At 37.9% G+C, this 26,882-nt stretch overlaps 1 protein-coding gene across 1 annotated transcript in view; it reads right to left on the bottom strand.

Moving 5' to 3' along the window:
- The window catches only part of LOC140243884 (integrin beta-1-B-like), a 73,017-nt gene extending 46,632 nt beyond the window's left edge, over window positions 1–26,385 (bottom strand). The window contains exon 1 of the mRNA XM_072323554.1: window positions 26,344–26,385. The gene's annotated coding sequence lies outside the window, so the exon portion shown is untranslated. The remainder of the gene's footprint in view (window positions 1–26,343) is intronic.
- Window positions 26,386–26,882: the final 497 nt, after the last annotated feature.

Raw genomic sequence — 26,882 nt, forward strand, 5'->3', positions numbered from 1 at the left:
TTACCTTCTGAGTTCATCGGACTTACAAAATTGAAAGTAAATGTCAAACGTGAGAAATCTGGGAGATGTGTTATTACTGTGGACGAAGTCGGAACTCGATTTGTCTGCTCTCTCTATAAACTGGTGATCTATTTTCGTGCCTCGAAGAAATTACGCTGCAGAGCTGCAGTTTCTTCACTACGACAAAATTACATCCGTGCCATAAACGCAGACGCTCCCTTGCGAGAGCTGACGTGAGCTGTCTGCTGTAGAATGTTGTCTATATACCTCTGACGTTCTAAGCAGCTTTCCTTCCGTGCAATGTGCCGAAGTTTCCGGATTGTGAGCTTTTGGGGTTCCCTTTAAATGAAGCGACCTTATTGCTGTTTGTTCGACGGCCAATTCCGAATAAGATTGAGAAAAATGACCAAGACGCCTACGCTGAAATTCTAAACGAGTGAACTATATTGCATAAACTACAGTCTCTTTAGAATTTTAAGGCTGGAGAAGCAGCTCTAATTTATAAAACATTAGTTTCAACAGATTTTGCAACATTTCATATCAAGACCTGTTCACACTGATTGTTTTTGTTTATCTAGGCCTATACACACCTGCAGCTATCACGGATCAAAATCTAGGTATAGACAAAACGCGGATTAAAATCTTGTACGGTCTGTAAACGCGGACCACAATAATGTGTGCGTGCGTGTGTATGATGGTGTTTCGCTGTACAGTATTCTTATTTCAATTGCTATCAATTTGAAATATGAGATGTTAAGTGTTTTTATAATCAAGATTTAATTCCTACTTCCGTTAAAAAGATGTATATATATATATATATATATATATATATATACATATATATCTATACTTTTACTTGTGTCTAAATATGAGTCTGTTAACCCTTTAGAGGAACACAAATTTAGATTACTGTCCTTGTATTATCTAAATGGAAATAAATAACTACCACTGGGGGAAAAAGTGCGTGTGTGTGAGAGAGAGAGTGTGTGTGTGTGTGTGTGTGTGTGTGACAGAGATAGAGGGAGAGAGAGAGAGAGAGAGAGAGAAGAAGAAGAAGAAGAAGAGGAAGAAGAACTACTTATGATAGCCCAGAAACACTTATCAAAAAGATGCAGTCGAAGTAAAGTGCTGAATTCGACAGACTACAAATTCTTAATTCCTGAATTGCACTGTTCAGTTTTGTCTGGAGACCTATATATCGACACGACACACGATGAATTTTGATTTACTTGAACTCCGACAAAAAATGTGTTGAATGCAAAACATGAGTATAAATACCGCGAGCGGCGAGTTTCTCCACGTATAGCTGCTCAAATAGATGTCAACAACCGATGGTACAATAAAACTGACTTTTGGGAGAATAAAAAGTGTCCATAATGATGTGCACTGAATGACTGATTGAAATACAAACCTCCTGGTAGTATAAAATTTGATACGCCAGAAACGGATGTTAAAAAAAGATGTATGTAGACTATCGAATTAAAGACTACTTTCCGTTGATGGAAAATATGAATTTTTAATACATGCATAATGCACAGCATTGTTGTTGTTGTTTTTTTTTCAACTGATCAATTCTCAGACTAAATATTGCATACTAAAATAATTGTAAAGAAATCAAGAGCGTATCTTATACGCTATACGATGACAATAAAACGCACCGGTTTTTACGAAGGGTTTTACTCCAAAAACACACAGGAAGAAAATTCTCTTCACTATAATTATACAAACCAAACTTAGTGCCCAAATGAAAAGTAACATGAAACAATAATTCAATGCTGGAAAAACGTGAATTGATTTGTTGACCGCGGCTCTCAGAGTGGGAAATCTTAGACATCCAATTAAACTAATGTCCATTTGCTTTCATTCCACTCCTGGGAGACGTCATCCGACATAACAGTGCCGCAGAGGTCCGAAGTACATTTTTGATGTGCCCATGGTTGCCGAGAAAATAATCATGGGAAAGTCGCTCGTGCTTGTTGATTACGAGCTTTAAAGGTATTGTTTACCATTGGAAGCAGTGATATAAAAAAAAAAATGTTTGAGTTATTACATTTCAGGCATGTGCAGGTCCGTTGTATCATAAAACATCCTGCCGTATAAAAAAAAATCGCAATAAAGCCTAAGGAGATGTCACTATTTTGCTTAATACACCATAACTGCAGACGATTTAGTTTAGAAACAATTTTATCATAACTATAATTCATATTTTGTATATTTCACAATACTTAACATTGATTATTACTGATTAACATTTCTACATTGGTTGTGTCTATCCCTATAACTCACATTTAAGAACTATTTTGAAGCACTAAAGCTGGGTTTTTGTTTCATCTGCAAATGGTAAATATACTTTGCACTGCCTTTAATTTCAGTTGAAAGCCCTCGTTAAGGTGCAAGGGTTGCCCGCCTAATGTAGCCTGGAAATAAGAGTTCAAGCAATCACTTTATGTACATTTATTCATTGCTGCTCGGGAATGGCGACGTATTATTGTCCTTAAAAAATCTACGAGAGCCCTTCGTGTCATAGGAACTATTCACGAACGAAAGAAATACTAGAATAATTACAAGCGACATGCTTCGACATAGATTTCTCGTTACTCAATGGCAGATAATAAGTGTTCAGAGTTCGAGCTGAAATGTGATTAATGCTAAGGTGAAACAAAGGAGGGGACTCGACGAGCTCGCCTTGTATATCTCGATCCTTGGTGAAACCAATACTATAAGCCCTCATATTCAGACGGACTTTGTTCATAATATTATCAAGGGGATGAGTCTTCAAATACGGGCATCTTCATCTGGGAGATAATGTCGAGTTCGTTTCAGCAAAACCTAAGTCCATGATTATGTATAACATCAACAAGACCTTGTTCAACAGTCTTTGAAGGGGTTAAGGATTGGACGATAAGTGAACGGTCTGAGTGTCAATTTCAGACCAGCATATACTGCGTACTACCGGTCTGGAAAATATCACGGCGTCACCACTCTGTAATACATATTTTTTCGTACCTCGCTCTTCCACTCCCGTTAAAGACTTCGTCAATACATGTTCAGTGTTTTATCAAATTTCATCAGTAGACGTTTCTTACAAAGTAGCAAGTTAGTGTTAAACAGTATGAAGGGCTCAAGTTTATTATGGGGAAAGGAAGCGAGAGAAATTCCCCTTTGACTACCGACTTTATGACGCATTAAGATGTCGGCATGCTAGTTTCCCAAACCGAAGCTGCAATGAACCTGTTTCGAATTGATATAAATCCACAGGGCTGGCACGCAAGACATCGCAACTACATTATCAGGAGAGGCCCATAATGTCTGTGGCAGGGGGCGAAACAGGCGTAATGACGAGGGGAAGAAGTCTGAAGTGGCGTAAAGTATACGCGGGACTATTATCTATACACCACGAGGATATTTAGGACCCGCGACAGATAAAGAACGGGAAATACTGCCCTACACCCAAACGAACGGAGTGAAAAATTATCAAAATAATTTTATGAAGAATTTGTGACTTGAGATCGTTTGTTTGTTTTTTTTTTTTCATACTGGGCTACAGTATAATAGACTGATGAGACACACTTATATCCTGCGAGACACTCAATAACCAACTCAATAAACGCGTCATCATAATTGCATTGAGACATACGGCAAAATCTTGCATGTTCGTATATATATATATATATAAAATAATAAGAAATGACGCCTTTCTTTCTCGCTTCCTTTTCGTCAAACTATAGGAAATACGTGTGTCAGAATACCTTCCTCATATTCAGGCCTCACGCCTGTAAAATTTGATAATGTCTTTTTATAGACACGTGACAGAAGTAAAAGGTTAACAAAATCCATATGACTCACGGCAACTATTCTATAATGTCGCTATAACATTTTGTTTTTCCACTACAATCTTGAAATTTACACGGGGAATAACTGCTCTGCTCAAACTCTGCCATAATTATCATGAAGTCCTTAAATGAAAACACAATTAAGAATGCATGGTCGTAGAGCAGCCTCTTCATCAGTAACACTGATCTTCCAGAGGGCCTGCCATTATTGTTTACCCCAGCATTAATGCCAAGTAATTCATTTATAACACCAGGTTGTGAATCACGGAGGACATTGTGACTAAACGTCTTATCTACGGATGAAAGCGTCGCGCAATATTGGACCCTGAATATAAACTTTTTTTTTGTTGCAAATTCAGACACTTTTAATATATCCACGATATACCACGGAAGTGATGCCACATAACTATACGATCATCACTGAAAACAGATCCCGTACTTGAATCCTCATCGAAACGACAGTAACTAAATTTCATGGACAACTTACACTTCAACCTCGAACCAAAGAGGTATAATTTATTATAACATTGTTTTTGAAGAGGAATTCACCCTCATCAATCACATCCGATCAATTTTATTTCTGTCATTAGTTATGTTCTGTCTGTTTGAGTGTAGTTAAACTCATTCAAGTCAACTCGAATTCATGACGGAGTTGAACATTCCCTTTAAAGTTTAAGGGTTATGTAGAGCATATAGTATTGAAACTCTATTCGCGAATCTCCTCTACTATTACCCACATAAACATTGTGTTCTCTGGATGAGGCTTTGTCATAGTAGGCGTTTTCACATCAGCCCGATAAAAATCCAAACTAGAGATATTTTTCGCGATTGCGAATTAACGCGCTATTTCATTATTTTCTTATTCACATCAGCCCGAAGAGAATTAGCCCGAATTTTTTTTCGAGCTAATTCGACAGCTGGGTATGTGCAAACAGTATCAGTAATGTGCGTGTCCCCTCAAAAAATTCCTCATGATTTGTGTGCAGTTTGCCTCGATCGATCGGGTCACACACGCTAGGCATGATGGGATGTATCGCGCTAATTTCTTGAGTCGTTTTCACATTATCAAATAGCGCGCTACTATCCCGCTATTTCAGAAATTTCCCGAGTTGGACTCGAGAAATTTTCTCGATCAGAGCGATACAAAAAGCGCGCTAATTTGTGTTCACATTATCAAATAGCGCGCTATTTCGCTATCGGGATAATTTCCCAAGTCAGAAAATACCCCGCTATTTCCAAACGTCGGGCTGATGTGAAAACGCCTTTGTGAAACCATCGCGCCTCCAGCACGTCTATACGTCAGGGCACCTGGGCTGCCACTTCCGGTAATGACACTTGCGCAGACTGGCAGACACACCCACAATGATGCTCCATCTGTATGATCCCATGACATGAAGGTGTGAGGACCTTATACGTGCTCCACCTATACTATACGCTTCGTCTCAATGGCCTGACTAGCAGAGCCCCGCCTTCTCTCCGCCGCAACAAAGAAGTGAGCCGCCAAACGTTTCATCTCTTTTATCTCTTTATCCAAGTCGAAATCTTATATGAAAGTGGATCAACCTCTGTAAGAAGAGAAAATTGCATTTACTAAAAATTTAGATAAATAAGTAAAGGCTGAGGCACAATAGCAACAGCTCACTGATATGGCAAATATTTTGTGAAAATAATAAAGGTAGAAGTTATAAAAAACAATTCACCTTCAAAAATATTCTATGGACTACATGTGCAAAAACATAATCAGAATCACATTGTTCTGATAGTACTGGTAAAAACTGTATACAAGGGTGATCAGTGTTTCATGGCCATGTTCAAATTCACTTTCCTCGGTCTCGCCTGTTTATAGAAATAAAAAGGCAGACTCCACTTTTGAGTGTTGCATATACATTGTAGTCGCCCGAATGTCAGTTTTTCGACCTGCGTTCGCACAGATGCAAACTATACGAGTAAAGAGTATACGAGTTACCCCCCCCCCCCCCCCTTTCCCCTTCCTCCTCCGGTGAATGAGGCAATCAAGAGACGCTGACAGTCACCATCCTGCCACAAAGACTTCATTCATCACACTGACAAAGTCAACTTCATCGCAAATCAACATTTGGAAATGCAATGTTCCGACCGATAGTGCATGGAGTGGTGGAAAGGCAGCGGAATGGTATGGCAAGACCCGAAGCGGATAGCGGAATACGCGCTGGAGTGCTCAGTTGGCGTGTATTTGCTGCATTGACTGTGAAAATTATATCGAACAAGAGAGCATAATTAATTGTAGAAGACAGTTAGCTTCGTCACCAAAAAGGCATGCCATCAGCGTCATGATAGATCTAACTTTTATCCCATTTTTTAAGACTTGTCAAAAGAGCTGCGCATCAGTTCTGGAAGCAAATACAAGTTTAATGCAACTCTAAAAGTTCCTCATGTGCCCAAGCTCAAGTCTCATCACGGTTTACAATATCGCGTGGTGTATCCTCAATGAGCAAGTGCACGCATATAGTTTAACACTTCCTGTTTTGCGCCAACCAACTAGAGTCTACATCGAGATGAATGTCTTATATTTCTAGATTTCAAAAGAATGATGGCAGCGGCGCTGTCGCTTTATGAGTAGGATGTCCACGTGTTGGCAAGATAAAAAGATAAAAAACAAAACTGGAACAAAGTTAATGCTGTATTCACCAACGGTACAGAAATAAACCGTTGGTGAATACTGCATGAATTTGCTCCAGTTTTGTTATATATAATTATATATATATATATATATATATATATATATATATATATATATATATATATATATATCACCTTTTCATTTTTTCTCCTTTTCACTCGAGTATGTCCTTCACTGACGGCCATCAACAACAACAAAAGTCAACCAGTCCGATAATCCAGTATCAGATGTGTCTTTGTAGATTTGTCGTACAAAATGACAGGTGTCACAAAGAACTGCTAAGACGGCTTTACACCGATTTTTTTTCCTCTTGCCGCAGCTTCATCTGAATAATCCACGCCGCTACAAGATACCCTCAAGACATTAATCACGATAAAACATCAGTGTTGACTCATTCGTCAGCACGTTCGCTTGGAATACAGCATGCAAAGGTTTCGTTCCGAATAGAAGAAATTATTCTCGTGCATTATGTATAGTTTTATATATGAATATAATACATGTATCTATATACTTATATAATGATATATATATATAAATATATATATATATATATATATATATATATATATATATATATACATATATATATAATTATATATAATATTACAAAATATAATGACATGTTTTTACACACAAAATATAACATGTTTTTTTTTTCCGAAAAGTAACATTTTGGGGATTTACTTTTATTTCGTTATAGCGTTCTGAAGAAGAAAAAAAAAAACATAATTATGAACCATGCACTAAGCCCAAACTCACCGCACTAAATCCTATGTGCACAAAGATAGCATTCCGTAGATACAGCAACCAACTGATTCTTCTGTTATTCATGGGATCACTCCCAGCGTAAAGACTGGCGACAACCCTAAGTGAGTGAATTACGTCGGCGTTCAGGGACTAGACGAATCCCCAGCCGCAGCTCTTTAAGAAACAAAGAAATCCCTCAGTCCTTGTCAGATGTGTCACTTTAGATGTACTCATACTTGAGAACGAAACATGGAATGCTGATACTTAATGAATAGATGGGTTACATTTTGTGCTGCATCTTTTGGACATAAATTTTCATCCAGGTTTTTTTTTTTTTTTTTTTTTTTTGTTAATGTTGATTTATGTTGAAGGGCTAGCGACATTAAGGAGACTACGGACGCTCATGAGTCATAGCTATACTGTACTAGAGGGTTTTCTCTGTCCAGGGGAACACCACCATTCATTCCCCCATCCGATGCGACGGAATATTGGCGCGAATATAGCAAAGACACATCTTGCTAAAAGCCCACATTCATTTAAGGGCCGTCAGTCAAACGGAAGATGACATCTAGTAAGACTCGAGTGACTTAGGAGTAGGGATTATTCCGTTGCTGAAACACAGTATGGTCTGTCATCAATGTACTGCATGTCATTCACAGAATATCTTGATATAGTTAGTCCCAGCCCCTCATAACTTTATACGAGCTCTCAATGACAACAGCGACAAAAGAAATCGAGCAATTACATGCAAATTGGTATAGCTTTACGCTGTCAGGCTTGTTACTCGTTCAACTTTTCGCCCACATAAAGGAGAAAGCTCTCTGCAGTGCAAAAAAAAAAAAAAAAAAAAAAATTCAAACTTCACGTCAATTTCTTGCCATCTAGGTTTCTAGGGAAACTGCGAATTTGTTGAGTTAATGCTATATAGTCATCATTCATTTTCTCATGATGGTCTTATTTCTCTACCTTAGACCCTACTTTCTACAACTTTTTTCCTACAACAACGAAAAACGCTAATAAAGAACGATTATGACGTCGATTACATGGTCAAACAGTAATAGGAACAACAGTATTTTAAGAAGACATTGTTCAACCAGTTACTATCATATTCATTCTTATACCTACAAAACAAAAGCTGCGTCAAACAATCATAAAGCTTACATGATATTACAACAATTAAACATGCAAACTGGATTCTAAGCACTTACATTATGAAGTAATAGTCTGGTAGGAATGGGGGGTCCCCATGCACCCCCCGAACACATTTTTTTAACTTACTTTTTTGTAACCCTTAGGGTGTCTAGTTAATGAATTTTTTTGTTCCCAAGAAAAATTCGTGTCCCATGGGGGTCATTGGCGGCCATCTTGGCAGCCATCTTGGATTTTCAGGGAAAATCATTATCTTTCATAACTTTTGAACTACACAACATAAAATTATAAATAAAGCACTTTTGCAGGGTAAACATGACACGAGGAATCGATTGCAATGGTCATTTACATGATTAAAGCAAGTCTGAAACAAGAAAAGCCTAAAAACATGCAAATTTTGGTGTCATTTTCACCGAAAACTACCCAAATAGTTTAACTTTTGAATTACACAACATACAGGGACAAATAAAACAGTAATTCAGAGTTAATACGGCATGATGAATCGTTTGAGAGAGTTATTTACATGATTAAAGCAAGTTACATACAAGAAAAGTCCAAACATGCGAGGAAAACCAGTGTCGTTTACTCTAGAAATATTCCCAAGTAGTCTATATACATATATACATGACAATCTCATACCTCCTAAGAGTAAACTTACCTCTTTTTCTTAACAGTCTGGTAGGAAACGGGGGGGGGGGGGGCGTGCACCCTTTTTTTTGTATCCCTTAGGGTGTCTATTTGATTTTTTTTGGTCTCCAAGTGAAAATCGTGTCACATGGGGGTCATTGGCAGCCATCTTGGATTTGCGAGGAAAATCATTAGTTTCTATAACTTTTGAAGTTTCCAACATACAAGGAAAAATAAAACATTTTTTTTAGGGTAAATGTGACATGAGGAATCGATTGAGATGGTTATTTACATTATTAAAAAATGCTTGTTACAAGAAAAGTCCAAAATATGAAAAATTCTGTATCGGTTACACTGAAAAGTACCCAAATAGTTCAACTTTTGAACTATACACAACATATAGGGACAAATAAAAAATTTCTTCAGACAAAACACAGCATGAGGAATCAATTGAGATTGTCATTTAGATGATGAAAGCAAATTTGATACAAGAAATGTCCCAAAAATGGAAAAAAAAAAATTAAGTGCTGTTACTCTGGAAATGGCCCAAATATTTCATGCTACATACATGACAAATTGCATACCTCACAAAAGTGACTAACAACTCTGTCTTTAGATCATTGCCCAAATAGGCCTTTTTTGTTTTGTATCAAAAACATTAAATAGAATCTGAAGAGAAAATTAATTTCAAGCATTGTCACCCCTCACTTGGTGAAATAGAATAAGAATGTAAGCACCGTGCCTAATTCATATGCAAATACCCCAAAAAGAGGTGACACATGATAATAATGTTGATCACAACACTTAAAAGTGACTAATGGACAAAGATAAAACTTGAACTGAAATTTAACACTCTTTGTGCGCATTCAATTTCGTTTCATTTTATATCTAAAACGAGTTTGAGTTGGGATATATTCAAGGAAACAATCACTGTGTCACAATGTCGAGCCGATTTCAAAAATTTAGATGCCAAAATGGTTTCCTTTATTCTCAGGTTAAAAAAGCAGTTCATTCAAATGTATTTGTTTAAAGTTTATTGTCCGAAAACAAAAAGAGAAACATTTCATTTGACAGCCGGAAATCTAGCCTGTGAATAGGGACTGTATATCAATGTGGATTGCTGCTACTTTAATTTAGAAATATTTGCATATGAATCGCTTTTGTGTTTACATCCTGTATGCATTCAATTCAAGTTCACATTGATTTGAATCAAGTTTCCTTTCGAATTCTGTTAAAAGTATCTGATACAAGACGCAATATTCAAGCTATTATCAAAAGACATAATGATACTTTGAAAGGGTTAGTCACATACCGATTAGTGATTGGCTGAACACAGTCACGTGATGGAAGTACATTCATTATGCTCGCCCATGGGCGAACATTCATGTAATATTCTCCCATGGGAAAACATTTCCACGTGACAGATGACAGAATTAAGGTCTATAAAGGACCGCACCGCACTTATAACCTCCCTCAATAGCATTTCAAACCCTTCGGGTGGAACATTGGGTATGTTCCCTCCGCCGCCAGTCATCATCTACATATTTTAACATCTGTGACATGTGTATATGCTTCTCATGAAGTATGGAATTAACGTATATTGAAAAATATAAAGTAACACAATATGAATTCACTTTTCTTAAAAAGTATTCTGAATGCTCATCCTGTGTAACTGTACAAACCACAGGAGCGGTTATGCGATATGTCAGGTTTTCATTTCACACTTCTTTAATTTCTATACCGGTAGTCATCATCAAAACGATCATTGTAATCAGTGTCTGGCTCCTCTTCTTCATCCTCCTTCATTTCCTCAGTAATTTTCTGAAGCAAGTCAATGAGGGAAGTCGGAAAGATAGGGCGACTTGACCACACTGGCTCCATCATAACAAAGGCTACCTTCTGCCGTCCTTGTCCAGAATCAAAGGAGTCATATACAGAGCACCAGACGATTGGTTGGTCAGCTCTCTTTAAGATGGCAAGGCGATGGGTCACACATTAATGTGTGGGATAAGGTTGTCTCTGCAAGGTGTATATGAGCATGAAGAAATCCACATTGGAGTTTGTCGTCATTTGTTCGCCCTCTCCCATCATCTGCTTTGGATGATGCTGTTGTAAATAGTGTTCTCCACCTCTTATGGTCATACATTAAGCATGTGAATGCTCCAATGTCTTCTGTCACCTCTTATTGGCTCTACAGACCACCCATCTCCAAGGTTTAAGTGGGGGACAAAAAACATTGGCACATTTTTAGGTCATGTTGCAAGATTTCAGCAGTGTTCATTATAATGTAATATTGAACAATTTACCACATTTCAGTAAAATATTGCAGAGATTATAATGTCAAACTACTCTCTCCTGAATGCTGTATGGTATATGGGGTGGCTTTGTAGATTCTTTAGGGGTCCGACTTTGCCCCTACTCTTGAAGTCACTTGTTACATCTTCCCCTGTAAACACATGTCGTCCAAGTATTGTGGTACAGTAGCCAGCTCCCTTTGATTCTGTATGCCTGTTCAACGACATTCACAATCTGGCAATGCTCGACAGTCCATTTATCAAAGAGGATAGTGAGGGTGACGGAGTATGCATGGTGCAAGAAGATCAAGAAAATGTCTGTGTCTGGTGTCCTTACCACAGCTGCTCTGTACCCAAGCTTAATAGTGGAATACTCGAGGTAGAGCGCTACCCTGGTGTCCTTCTCCTGCATGGTTAGACGGCAGCTCATGGATAGAGCTTATTGTCTCCTGGGATGAATAATTAGGTGAACAAAAAGAATGTAACAGGAATCACTTAAGCTTCAGAGAATGTGATTTCTGTTACATTCCTTTTGTTTACACAATGATATGTTCCAAGAGACAATGGCGCGATATCCATGAGTGACTGTCTAACCAGTATAAGGAGACGGACACCAGGGTCGTGCTCTACCTCAAGTGCGCTGCTAAGCTTGGGTACAAGGTAGCTTTGGTGAGGAATCCAGACACACATTTTCTTGATCCCCTTGGTCCATGCTTAATCCATTCTACAATGTATATTAGTATCTTTCTTAATAAACTGACTGTCACATATTGCCAGGTTGTCAATGTTAATTAACTTGCATTTATATAGAATCAACGGGAGCTCATATACTGTATACCAAAATACCTGGACTGTATTTGTTTACCGGGGAAGATGTAACAATTAAAGTGCCTTAATGGGTTGGGAAAAGTTGGACCCCTAAAGAATCTACAAAAGCCACCCCATATACCACATAGCATTCAGGTGAGAGTTGTTTGATATCATGATTTCAGAAGTATTTTACTGAAATCTAATAAGTTGCTCAGTATTATATCATAATAAACACTACTAAAACCTTAGAATATGACTTTACAATATGCCAAGTTGAGTGTTTTTTTCCTCACAAATCTTGGTGATGGGTGGTCTGTGGAGCCAGAGGTGACAGATGACATTGAAGCATTCACATGCCTAAAATGTATAGCGAGGCCCGGGAGAAGTCTATTATAATGGCGTTCGCAGCATCATGCTAAAACAGATGGTGGGAGAGGGTGAGCAACTGATGACCAAATCCAAGGTGGATTTCTCCTTGCTCCCACCTGGTAGAGGCAACCTTATTTCACACTTTCAATGTGTGAACCATGGGTACCACCTTGCCATCTTCAAGCGATTTGACTAGCCAATCTTCTGGTGCGCTACCTCTTTAATCCTGGACAAAGGTGGCATAAGACAGCCTTCGGTATCATGGATCCGGTGTGGTCAAGTGGCCCTATCCTTCCCACTTCCCTCATTGACTTGCTTCAGAAAGTTACTCCGTAGACGGAGGAGGATGAAGAGGAGGAGCCAGACATTGATTACAATGATCGTTTTGATGATGACTGGAAATTACCAGAAGTGTAAAACCAAAAGTTAACATATTATCGCTTACCGAATCTGTGGTTTGTATAATTGCATAGGATGAGAATTAAGAATATGTTAGACAAATTAAAGTCATAGAGAGAGGATTTCTGACTGTCAAGTGATTTTCATATGTTTATTTTCAGACAGGAAGGCTTTAAACAAATACGTTTGAATGAACCATTTTAACTTAATCTTAAATAAGTTTTAATGATAACAATCTGACACCTAAATTGGTGAAACCGACAGAGCATTTTGGTACAGCGATTTCCTGTATGAAAATACACTTACTCAAACTCTTCAAATACAAAATTATATGAAATAGAAGATGCACACAAAAAGTGTTCAATTACATTTTAGGTTTGAATTTTGTCGATTAGTCACTTTCACATGTTGTGATCAAAATTTGTATGTTCACCTCTTTCGATCTGCTTTTTTAGGGGTATCTGCATATGAATTGCCATCGTGCTTACATTTTTCATTTGATTTCAACAAGTGAGGCGTCAAAATGCTTGAAGTTGCATTGTTGCATTCTTTTTTTTTATATACAAAACGCTATATTTGAGCTATGATCTAAAGACAAAGTGCCAAGTCACTTTTGTGAAGTAGTTTGTCATGTATGTATACGGATTTTGGGTACTCTACAGTGTAAATGACACCAAATTTTTCGTATTTTGGACTTTTTGTATCAAACTTGCTTCAATCATATAAATAACCATCTCAATCGATTCCCCATGATACAGTTACCCTGAAGGAAATGTTATATCTATCCCTGTATGTTGTGAAATTCAAAAGTTACAGAATTTACTGATTTTCCTCTCAAATCAAAAATGGCCGCCAATGACTCTCCCCCCCCCCGACACGATTTTTACTTGGAAACAAAACAAAAAAAAAAAAAAACATCAAATAGACACCATAAGGGATACAAAAATTTAGGGTGCATGAGGATCCCCCATTCCTACAAGACTATTAAGACTTTAGTGGTCAGTCGATCATATGAGGTATATAATTGTCATGTATGTATATGGACTATTTGGGCAGAGCAAACAACACTGTTTTTTTATTCGCATGTTTGGATTTTTCATGTATCATAATTGTTTTAATCATGTAGATAACAATGTCAATCCATTCCTCATGCCAAATCTACCCGGGAGAAATTATTTATTTGTCCTTGTATGTTGGAAAGTTCAAAAGTTATAGAAATTAATGATTTTCCTCGCAAATCTAAGATGGCTGCCAATGACCTCCATGTGACACGATTTTCACTTGGAGACAAAAAGAATCAAGTAGACACCCTAAGGGATACAAAAAGGAGGGTGCATGGGACCCCCCCCCCCCATTCCTACTAGACTGTTAAGAAAAAGAGGTTAGTTTACTCTTAGGAGATATGAGATTGTCATGTATGTATGTATGTATATAGACTACTTGGGAATATTTCTAGAGTAAACGACACTGGTTTTCCTCACATGTTTGGACTTTTCTTGTATGTAACTTGCTTTAATCATGTAAATAACTCTCTCAAACGATTCCTCATGCCATATTAACTCTGAATTACTGTTTTATTTGTCCCTGTATGTTGTGTAATTCAAAAGTTAATCTATTTGGGTAGTTTTCGGTGAAAATGACACCAAAATTTGCATGTTTTTAGGCTTTTCTTCTTTCAGACTTGCTTTAATCATGTAAATGACCATTGCAATCGATTCCTCGTGTCATGTTTACCCTGCAGAAGTGCTTTATTTATAATTTTATGCTGTGTAGTTCAAAAGTTATGAAAGATAATGATTTTCCCTGAAAATCCAAGATGGCTGCCAAGATGGCCGCCAATGACCCCCATGGGACACGATTTTTTCTTGGGAACAAAAAAATTCATTAACTAGACACCCTAAGGGTTACAAAAAAGTAAGTTAAAAAAATGTGTTCGAGGGGTGCATGGGGACCCCCCATTCCTACCAGACTATAAGGACAGGGGAACTAAATAGCTCGTCGCGGCGGTCTTCGTGGCAAAATATCCAGTCTATACAAGAAGTTCAATAAATCAAACCCGCATTACAGAGGGCAACTCTTCATCGAACGGTGCCCATCACACACACACACATACACATTATAAACATAATACTCACACACGCATACACAAATGCACTCACTCACAAATACACATAAACACACACCATTTAGTCACACACAAACAAACACACACACACACACACACACATACACAGAAAATAGGAGAGAGAAAGAGGATATCACCCTTGGGCTATCGTCACATCACTGTTAATAAACCTCTCCTTATTTCCTTGAAAGCTGCGAAGGTCGCGAAGAACGAGAGCAGGCTTGCTAAATTAATTTCAGATATCCCTCACCACTTCCTATAAGACAGTGGTCGCCATCCGCATACACACATACACACACACACACACACACACCACAACACACCAAAACACACAAATCCTCATACACACTCCACAATGCCGGACATGAACAGAGGCGAACGTAATACTGGTCTACCAAGAATCAGCTTCATGCGGTATTAAGGCACATAATCCATGAAAATTGTACTAAGTAATATTCCGTAGACGTAATGTATAGACCAGCTCAAAGCGACACTCTTTTGCATATTAGCATAAACAAATATCACAGGGAAATGATGCATACACAACAGATTACCGAAAAAAAAAAAATAGATAGCCTTCGGCGCGCGTGCTTGCACAGACATTGATCATTATGGTTATGGCGCCACAGGCGGGAGGGACAGCCTTAAATCAGGAGTAGATAGTAAAGTCGCGAGGAGGTTTAAACACACAGTGGCGACACTGTGTCATCAAACAAGAACGATGTATGGTGATCACGTTCAAATCTCTTGTCTTCCTCAGTGGCGACTTAATAAATCATATTTGTGCTAGTCATGTATCTGAAGAGAGTATAAAAGGTGATAAAACTTGGACCAAAGCCTAGAATTTTCACATGGCGACAAAGCGTGTATTATCGCGAAGTAAATTCATTACGTCATCTATATTTCATCACTGTCTGTCCCATTACAAACACCATTATACTACTTCTGTGTCGAGAGATATGACACGATATGGCGAGAGGATTTACATTGCCATACAAGACATTAAAAGAATTACGCTTTCGCTGTCGTGCAAAACTCAAGATGAATATTCGAACTGTTTCAACGATGAATGTACCAAAGATCGTCACCATATCTCTCTCGCAGAAAACATATAGGGCCTCAACATAATGATCTTTGGATAGTGAAGGACACAATTACAGACGCAGTTCCCGCTGGTGATGATGCGATCATTACTATCGGTCGAGGGTTGCTGGGAGGAGAGGGCATTCCGGAGCGTAACCCGAGCAGTCTTCTGTCAATTATTCACTCGCCAGTTTAACGCGCTGCCATGGATTCTGACTCACCATCTTCTCCTCTCTCATCTTCCTCACCCCTCCCCCCTTCCATCTCTCTCCACATCTATCTATCTATCTATCTATCTAACTAACTATCTATCTATCTAACTATCTATCTATCTATCTATCTATTTATCTACCTATATCTATCTATCTATCTATCTATCTATTTATCTACCTATATCTATCTATCTACCTATATCTATCTATCTATCTATCTATCTATTTATCTACCTATATCTATCTATCTATCTATCTATCTATCTATCTATCTATCTATCTATCTATCTATCTATCTATCTATCTATCTATCTCTGTACCTGTACGTGAACCGTTCCTTATTCATTAATGCGCAATAGAAATGCGAATTCCATTCCCACAATTCAGACGCTATTATGCTATCATTCAAATAAAAAAAAAAATCAAATTCAACGCGAACATTGCTACTCAAATGCCTACTTGAAGCAGGAAAGAAAATGCTATTTCTGTCGCATTGTCGCTTTTCATGTAATGTTTGCAGAGATTCCACCTATTCTCCTTCAAGATTTTGAGAGCGGGGCATGATCACGCATTGTTTAAACCGTTTGGAATATACGCCCTTTATCGCAAAGTTTAGACGGTATGCGTTTCTTCTTCTAATTATCAATCTGCATCCTTATTCCATTTCTCATTTCGTCACCCACTTCTCTGACGACTCAACGATTCAAATTAGTTTTGTTTGTCTCTAAAATCCTCAACAATCAAGCTCCGAAATATCTAGACGCCTGTTTGACTTTATATACACCTACTAGAAATTTGAGGTCATCTAGTGATCCGCTTCGTCTCACATACTCTGTTACTCGCACCTTAGCCGGTGATAGGACACTTACTGTGTCTGCTTCAAAGCACTGGAATAATTTACCACTTACCGTTAGACAGTCTCCATCAGTCAGTGTGTTGAAAAAAGCCTTGAAAACACATCTTTTCAGTAGCAATTAGTTCGTAGCTGTATATATAACATTTATCCAATTATACATACTGTCGAACATGTTTTGAATTTGAAAGCGCTTTGGGCCTTGTGGGAAAAGCGCACTATAAATAATAGTAATAATAATAATAATAATAATAATAATAATAATAATAATAATAATAATAATAATGCACGATTGACGGTTGTAACTTGTTTTCCACCTTCCATCATCACTATCGATTTCAGTTGCGTTCAACAAATACATAGATTGTCGTTGATGCATTATATTTTGTGTGTCCCTTCAATGCACAGCGTTTCCTTATCGTTTATAACACGCGTATAATTTAAAATCGTGATAAAAAATTAATCTAAAAGCGAAGGCCCCATATCGCCCGCGTCGGTCATGTGTGTTGTATCTGAATCAACAACAACAACAAAACTGGGACAGACCTATATAGCAGTTAAAAGAATCATCGGGTGTAATGATGAATATACTGGATTAGAAACGCCAGCTAAGCTGAGCGTTCAATCGACACACAACATGCGATGACGGAGGGTATAGGGGAAAAAATCTCTCCTATCACCAGTGATGCGTCGAGTCCGTCTTCAAGTTTTAATGGGTTAGCAGAACGGTCGGGCAAGTATGTGATGAGGTCATTACTCGCTACAGTCACGCCCCGAGTAATCGGGGAAGACAGGGGGGGGGGGGGGGAAAGCATCTCGCATGAGAACACCACATCAGTGAGGATTTACATCAGATGGACGTTGCCATCATCATCATCATCATCACCACCATCAAGCATGACATATTAAAGGAGAGCTACTCTTATTGTTAGAAAAATAAAATTTCGGAATCTCATATTGCATGAGATAAAATATTCGAAAATGACTTTGATACATGTATTATATATACATTATATAATAGGCGCATGTAAATACTCACGCGACACTAAACTCACAGTCATTCTTTTTTTTCTGATGGGTCTATATCACAGAGATTATAAGACTAGAGACTATCTCTTCGGTCTTCCTATACGCTAAAATTCATCCTTAGTAAGCAACCTGCTGTGGTTGGAATGTTATCACAAACGTTCATATACGGCAACTTGTTGTTTTTCTTTAATGTATGATTTAAGAATGACTCTTTCTTTCATTTTTATCTTCAATTTATAATTTCTTTTTCCATTCATTTTGCCTTCAGCAAACCCTCTAATACATAATGATTGTAAAATGCGACACAAAAATAGAAACTGCATGCCACTTCATTATTTTGACGTCACTCTTCTTGATTTGAATACAGATGACAAATGAAAATAAATGTTATATTATGGCACAAAAATATGAGAGTGACTTAATATAGCATAATAACAACCAAAAGAAAGGAAAAACTATACAGACAAGCCATATGTAGAATGCTTGAGCATGATGATAAAATTGATATTAGGCGAAGGATGTACAGGTATCCCGGAGTGAGAATGAAAATGAAGTCCTGAAAGTTTAACCCAATTCGTCATAATCACGACATGGAATACTAAAAGACATGTGATGGAGGGCCATACGCCCAACTGCAAGCAGGGATCTCATGAATAAAGAGAGTCACATACACATCTACAACGCACCACACACACACACACACACACACACACACACACACACACACACACACACCCTTGCACATACACAGACATTCGAGATTCAGGTGCGAACTCTCGACTAAATCGATTTCCTCGACGATTTATCAGCTGGCGGGTAAAAAGCGCAGGACGTTCTTGGAAGCGATATCGTCTGGCGCACGACGTTCCTGACTCACCGCTGCGGCAGTGGAGCGTGGTCATTTCGTGGCCCGATATGTGTTCTTCCTGAGAAATGCCAAAAAAACCGGAGTGTTTTATGAAGATGACTATTGATTAAAATCAGCTTATGCCTTCCGGGTATTTGAGTTTAAATCAAATTGATGGAAGTGGAGTCGTTGTCGATATGAACACGTCTCCGCGTCCATTACTAGGCTCCTGCTAACACTGTCATACGCATCATCACCTTGGCATCTCCACGGGAGTAGTCATGACAGATTCATAGCGAAGGAATGGGCAACCAAGTTCTCCGGCATTTGATAATGCTTGCGCAAGGCCATACGCCATCTGTGCCCGTATTAAGAAAGAGTTGAAATTGATTAGAGCAAGAACCAACCCTAACTCAATGCTGATTCAGGCCAGACTAATCACTGAACAATTTTGTGGTCGTCTACAACGCATAATCATATCACATCTTATTATATCGAGCAGATGCGATGATAATAAAGATATACGCGGTATGGATATATACCATGCGCAGACAGAAAAAAAAAAACCGCCTTTGCAATCTTCTGTACTAAAAGATAATAAGATGTCACGGAAGTGTACGCTTGTATAGGTACACTGGACATTAAACACAGATATTACCACACTGTTATAGCTTTTCAAATCACAGGAGGAAATAACATTTAAGGGCTTTATCAAGGGTCCTATCCTTTTCCCTATGAAAAAAAATGGCGTCATTTGGCGGAAAACTAATAAAATTTTCACAACATCCAGCGTTGAAGCTATATGTTTCAAATATCAACTCAGCAAGGGTGAGAACTGCTGAATGCTCCATTTACCCCAATCTGGCGTCACAACGTGACGAGGACGTGTGATGGCGCGACCTCAGGTGCATACGACTACAAGGCTTTTATCACGAGCGTTCACGAGCGTTCACACCCGGGATATTCACACACAATCTTGCGGGAGTTTGCTTGCGAACTGGCCTCACCTCTTGCCAATGTGTTGAACGCATCTTTCCCGCAAGGTGTGGTACCCCACATATGGAAGTGCGCTGAGATTGTCCCCATCCCAAAGTGTCAACCACCAACTCTTCAGAATCTCCGCCCGATTGCTCTTACAAGCTACTTCGCTAAGATCGCCGAATCTTTCATGGCTAAATGGTTACTAGAAGATATCTCCAAGCACATAGATAGTAAGCAATACGGAAACAGGAAGGGCTTGTCCACCAACCATTATCTCATACAATTGCTTCACCAAATCCTAGAAAATGCAGAACTTCCCAAGACCATTTCAACACTTGTATTCAGTGATTTTTCGAAAGCATTCGACAAAATTGACCATAATGTCCTTGTCAGCAAGTTGCTCAGCATGGGTGTTAGACCGTGCCTTGTCTCATGGATAATAAGTTTCCTTGAACATCGTGCACAGTACGTAAAGTACAGCGGAAGCATGTCCAGCTGGAACACCATCAATGCAGGTGTGCCCCAGGGCACTAAGCTTGGACCCATACTTTTCCTAATAATGATCAATGATGCATGTGAAACAGCGCCTGTCCAATACCTCAAATATGTGGATGATCTCACTTTGATTGAAAGCAGAAAGCTAACTCAACAACCCCTCATTCAAGATGCACTCAATGACTTTAGTAGTTGGACTGGTAACAATAACATGAAACTGAATCCTTCAAAATGTTGTACAATGCAAGTAACATTTTGCAAACATCCTCCACTACCTGAACCTCTGTTCATAGACAATGTTGAGTTGAGTGTGGTAACTGAAGCTAAGATACTAGGTGTTGTGGTACAGGCAAATCTCAAATGGGAGAGCCACATCTTGCAAGTAGTCAAAAAGTGCAATAGAAAACTGTATATGCTTCGTAGCCTCAAACGTTTTCATATCCCATTGACTGATTTGATAACAGTATACTCCGGATATATCAGACCTGTCCTCGAGTATGGAACCCCTGTGTTTAATGGTGCACTCACAAAAAAGCAAGATAATCAGTTGGAAACAATTCAAAAAAGGGCGTGCAAAATCATGCTAGGCACATCGTACTCCACTTACGATGAGGCCCTGGAGTTGTGTAATCTCAGCACTTTGTCAGAAAGAAGAAAAAAATTGTGTCTTGACTTTGCCCACAGTTTAGAAAAGAACCCCCTGGTTTGTAACTGGCTACCACAAAAACCGACCCATGACCATGCATTGCGCTCAAAGAAAAAGTATGAAATGTTCAAATGTAAAACAAAAAGGTTCCAGGATAGTTCCATACCTTATCTCATCAGACTTCTTAATAGTGAAACTTTGTAGCTGATTGAATGCAGTATTGCAGCTGCCTTTTTGTAGTTTAGTAATTAATAAGAAAATTAATATATCTTACTTGTTATTTTTTTTGCGATAAATTCATCTTTATAAGTTTATTTTGTCACAGTACTGAAACTTCAGTTGGTTCCGATGCCCTTTTTTTCCCCCTTATGTCACCGCTTATATAGCTATTAAAGTAATTGTTAAGATATTTGAATGGTAAAAAATATTATAATTTGTTATTTGTTTTTGTGGTGATAAATATCCTAATTTGGAATTTATTTTTAAAGTGATAGCACAGTCACTCTTATACGTGTGTATTGAAACCATAAGTATTATTTGGGAAATCAGGAAAAAAAATATAAACCCACAATCATTGTATATCTGGTCTGTATGTTTGATATACATATATGTATGTATATATATATATGAAGAGTTTGTTTGCAAAAACCGATAAGTCCATATTTGTCAAATGGAGATATTTGCAATTAAAGGTCAAGAAAAATAAAGAGAATAATAAAAAAAAAATTTGCTTCTTTTGACCATAATTTCAAAAATGTACCTTTATGTGTAGTGACCAATATATCATTTAAAAGGTATTATTTTGTATTTTATGACAGATACCGTACTTCAAAATCTTCAAAAATGGACTTATCGGTTTTTGCAAACAAACTCTTCATATATATCTTCTTAGTTGAAAAATATGCAATATCATTATATATGCCCCCCCCCTTTTTTTTTTGGGGGGGGGGGGGGTTGTGCATCTCATTTATATACTCAGATATGCATAATGTGTCATTTGTAATTAGATGGTGAATAAGCAATACATTATAGCGTATTAATGGATTTGCAATTTATTTTGATACAATGCACAAGATTCAAAGATTGTGTACTTTATATATTTTAGGTGATTATGACAATGTTCCCATTGCTCTTATTTTGATATAATTTATCATATAACTTTGATTCATTGATTGTGGGTATGCACACACGCACATCCACCCACCCCCACATGCACGCACAAACACACACACACACACATGCACACACACACACACTCACACACACACACACACACGCTCACACACACACACACATACCCCCAACACACACTCAAACACACAACCCCCTTTCCATACATATGCGCAAATAAGCACACATTCTCAAATACATAATTTAAGTTTCAATATTGATTTTGTTCCTGGTGCAATATATTATTTTTTGATCAAACATAGAGTATATTACATGGATTATTCTTCTTATAATATCTTTTATAATTATATTTTTATGCTTTCGTCATTACAATGTAAGTCAGTTTATTTTTCATTGCTTTGAGTGTATTATACATTGTATATACACACTAGATATTGCCTTTTTCAATAGTGATTATATTAATGTTTATTATAGAAATATGTGCAATTATGCCATCAGCTATATAAGCGTCTTTTTAAAGTTTTAAATTGTTGATCTAGGGAGTATATAAATAGAAATGTAATTACTAATTTGTAATTTGATGATTGAATTATGTTCATATTATTTTTTTATTGTTTATCATTAATAGTGATAATTATTTTAGTAATAATTTTTTGTATATTTTAAGCTTTTCAATGTTTAAGTTAATATTTTCAGTTTAAGTTAAGTGTATTTTGTAGGAGATTCAATTTTCTTGTTTTATATGAATTAATAATCATGATTGTATCTTTTATCTTTGTAAACATGTGCAATTCAGCCACTGGCTGCGATACATGATTGAATAAAACCTTTATTGAATTGAATTGAATTGAATTGAACTCTAACCAGTGAACAACCATTCAGTGCCTTCAAAATAATGCCACGTATACTATCAAGGCAGTTATAATATTACACCGTATTATACCTCCATTCTTGCTCTAATCATTTTCAGATGTGCGTAGGCTCCATCATCATTCTAATGACTGCTTTAATCATGTGCACTATACCTATCTATTATGCTTAATACTTTTACATTTGTTCTTTTGTGCACCTGTGTTTGGTTTGTTTGGTCTTCTTTTTCTTTATAATTTGCTTCGTTTTGCTCTTTTGGTGAAAAACAATATTCGCAAAGCACAGAAAGTGATAAACCTCCTCAGGAATTACTGTCAATTTTGTCCGTGACACTTGGATTCCTAAAAGCAGACGCCGACATTATAGCTCGAGGTAAATAAAGAAACAAGCCACATAGGCCCGAATTCACGAAGGTGATACAAATGAAACCATGGTTTAAACCATGGACAAAAACCATGGAGCGCCACATGCCACATGGAATATTTCATAACGAAATTGGTCATTTTGTCGACAAAATGACCGTTTCGTTAACGAAATGATCATGTCATGGACGAAATGTTCATTTAGTTAGAAAATGTTGTCATTTCGTTCCAAAATAATCATTTCATCTGCGAAATGACTGAACTCGTAACGAAATATTCCATGCGACACTTGGCGCTCCATGGTTTTTGTCCATGGTTTAAACCATGGTTTCATTTGTACCACCTTCGTGAATTCGGGCCATAAAGTGTAATTCTCTTCTCTCAAAATCCATTTTCCTTTGTCTGTTTCTGTTCATCTTCAAATCTACCGGCATCTAACTGCACCCCATTATGTCTGTTTATCTGCACATTTACCAATATCTACGCATCTATATTTGTGTATGACATTCATCATCCTTATCTGTGCGTCTGCAATCTACGCATCAATCTCTGTATATTCCAAAATCTATACATCCATGTTTGTCTGTATACCAACCCATCTTTTTATCTATCTATCTGTCTCTCTATTGCAGTTTCCCACTCTCCGTCCGTCTGTCTACGTATACGTCTATCCCCCTCCCACCACTACCATCTCTCTCTCCATCTCTCACCGGGCTCCCCATCAACTTGAGTAGCTTTCACTCTTCCACTTTTTCTCTCTCTATATATATTTTTATCTTATCAATTGTCTTTCTGCTCTACATTATTCACATCTACTCCGGAGAACCATCGGGATGGCGCTCAAATTTTGAGAAAGCTTTCCCCTACCAGTTTATGTGTTGCTGTGGTTTTGTTTTCTTGTTATTTTTATTTTTTTTCAAGGAGGGCTCTTTTCCGGCAGACGAATTGAGCATCCCCAAGCAAGATAAATTGGCACTCGCGTCACGAGTAATTTGAAAGCCCTGTCGCATCGGCGATGGCTTACCACTATCCGCCTCTTACACGAACAAAAAATGACCAGCCACGATTGCCCGTAAAAAAGAAAGAAAGAAAGAAAAAAAAAAGCTTTCTCGTCCATGTTACAATATGGAAAATAAAATCACCTGCATTTGGAGCGAGATGTCCACTTTACGATGTGAATCATTCATATTGAATGCACATGCATGCGGGTACACTCATCATACTATATACGCACTACAATACACACACACACACACACACACACACACACTCACACACACACACACACACACACACACACACATACAAACATTTCATTATACACTTCTTATACACACACTTATGTGCATGGGTGCTGTGTGAAACACACATGATCTATTTCTACATTACAGTTGGTCCAACTCTTAAGATATTTTTTTTTTCGTTATTCAAGTACCGCTTCTTTGAAAAGAAAGAAACTTGACGCCTTTAGCCAAGATGACGTCTTTCATCGCTGTGTCCATCCACATTATCATGAAAGGGAATTTTGCGCAGAAAAGAATAAATTGACACTAGCATATAGTAACAAACAAACAATATCCCTTTATCTGTTTGACAGACACACATAATGATATGCAACCGTCTAGCAGTCTAACGATCAACTCCCTAAAACAGAAAATTAGTGGTATATTATGTGCCACAAAGACGGGCACTTTACGTACAGAAGCGATCTAATGACTACCACGTCACAGAGGCAAGACGTTTTAATGCCTAGATAGCTTGCTACCTCGCTGGCTCACAAAATAATGTGCACATTGCTATGACTTTTTTAATGTTTATTCGATTGCACTCCAATTCTCATCGATCGGTTGTTTCAGTTCCATTAATTGGACTTCAAGTGCCCCCCCCCCCCTCACGCCCCTCTCCCTCACCCTCCAGGGCGTTCACTCTCCTGCAGTGGCATTACAGTACTTTTTTCTGAGTCCGGGGAGAAGATCATTCGAATAAAAATCAATAACCAGCCCAGGGGGGGGGGGGGGGGAGAGATAGCGCGACGAGTGGCAATAATGGATACACACATTAATAAAAAGCGCTTTGTCTTATCATGGAAGCAGGTCTACTTATGGTGACACGACATTTGCTCCGACGACAATGCTCCGGTCTTATTTTCTCCAAGTCTAGGGTATAGGGTTAAGGTTGTGATAGGGTTTTAGGTTTTAGTATAATGTGAGGATTAGGATTATGGTTAGGGTTATGTTTGTGAGTAGAATTTATGTTTGGCTTATAGCGTGCAAATATTTCAAGGGAGCAACTTTTGTCGCAGGAGTAAATGCCATGGAACCCCTACTAGCTCCATCTCATATTCTGTGAAGTCTGCCATGACTGTGCCGTCCATAAAATGATCATTCTCAGTTAACAAAGTCTGTGACTATACAATGATACGTCAGCACGTCAAAAAGAAGGATTCGACGGTGGGGTGGGTGGGGGCAGAGAGGGATGGGGAGAGAAAAACAAATTTTCCAAATTCCCAAGTCAAGTTCGCATATAGTCTCTCTCAATGTAGAACGCAAGTTGGCACGGACAATGATACATTCTAATACGAGATTAGACCCCCCCCCCAAAAAAAAAAAAAAATATATATATATATATATATATATAAATCCAAGATTTGCCGCGTATGTATTCTTTACAAAAAATAACATACTAAAGCACTTATACGAAATGGCGATCACTATACCGAGAATCCGCTTCCATAAAACGTACAAAAAGCAATCGAGTCCCTTATTTTATTTTACGAAAAAGCAAATAATGAAGAGGTCAAAAATTTGATGTAAATAACTTACCCTCTTTATCGTCGCTGTACACAAGATATGCCTTCTCTCTCTTTCCTTGTCTCGCTGTAACCTGAAATTGAAAATTAACAAAGTATTTGTAAAACATTCATCCTGCTCGTTAATTACCTTCCACTGTGTTACACGCACTATGACGTCAGAACCTGAGTGTTTTCTGTGGTGATGCGTGCGTATTTGCTATACTCGCTCACAAAGTTATGACTGTTCCTGATAAATCATTAAAGGCTGCTCACATGCATCAACATCAAAGTATTTTGGCTTAACATCTACAAAGTTATGTGTTACTGACACAAAGTAGCAGTAGTTTCAGAGCGACAATCAAGATTCATTCGATTGAAATTGATTCATGGAATATCGGTTACAGCTCGTTATTCCGAAGGTTCGTTTTTCCGAAGGCTCTTTAGTCCGAAGATTCGTTATTCCGGAGTTCAATATTCCGAATTTCATTTTCGGATTAACGAATCTCCGGAATAACGAACCTTCGGAATAACGCCACAAATGTTCGGATTAACGAACCCTTTTTCATTTTC

The sequence above is a fragment of the Diadema setosum genome, chromosome 20 (assembly GCF_964275005.1).
Source record: "Diadema setosum chromosome 20, eeDiaSeto1, whole genome shotgun sequence".
Classification (NCBI taxonomy): domain Eukaryota; kingdom Metazoa; phylum Echinodermata; class Echinoidea; order Diadematoida; family Diadematidae; genus Diadema; species Diadema setosum.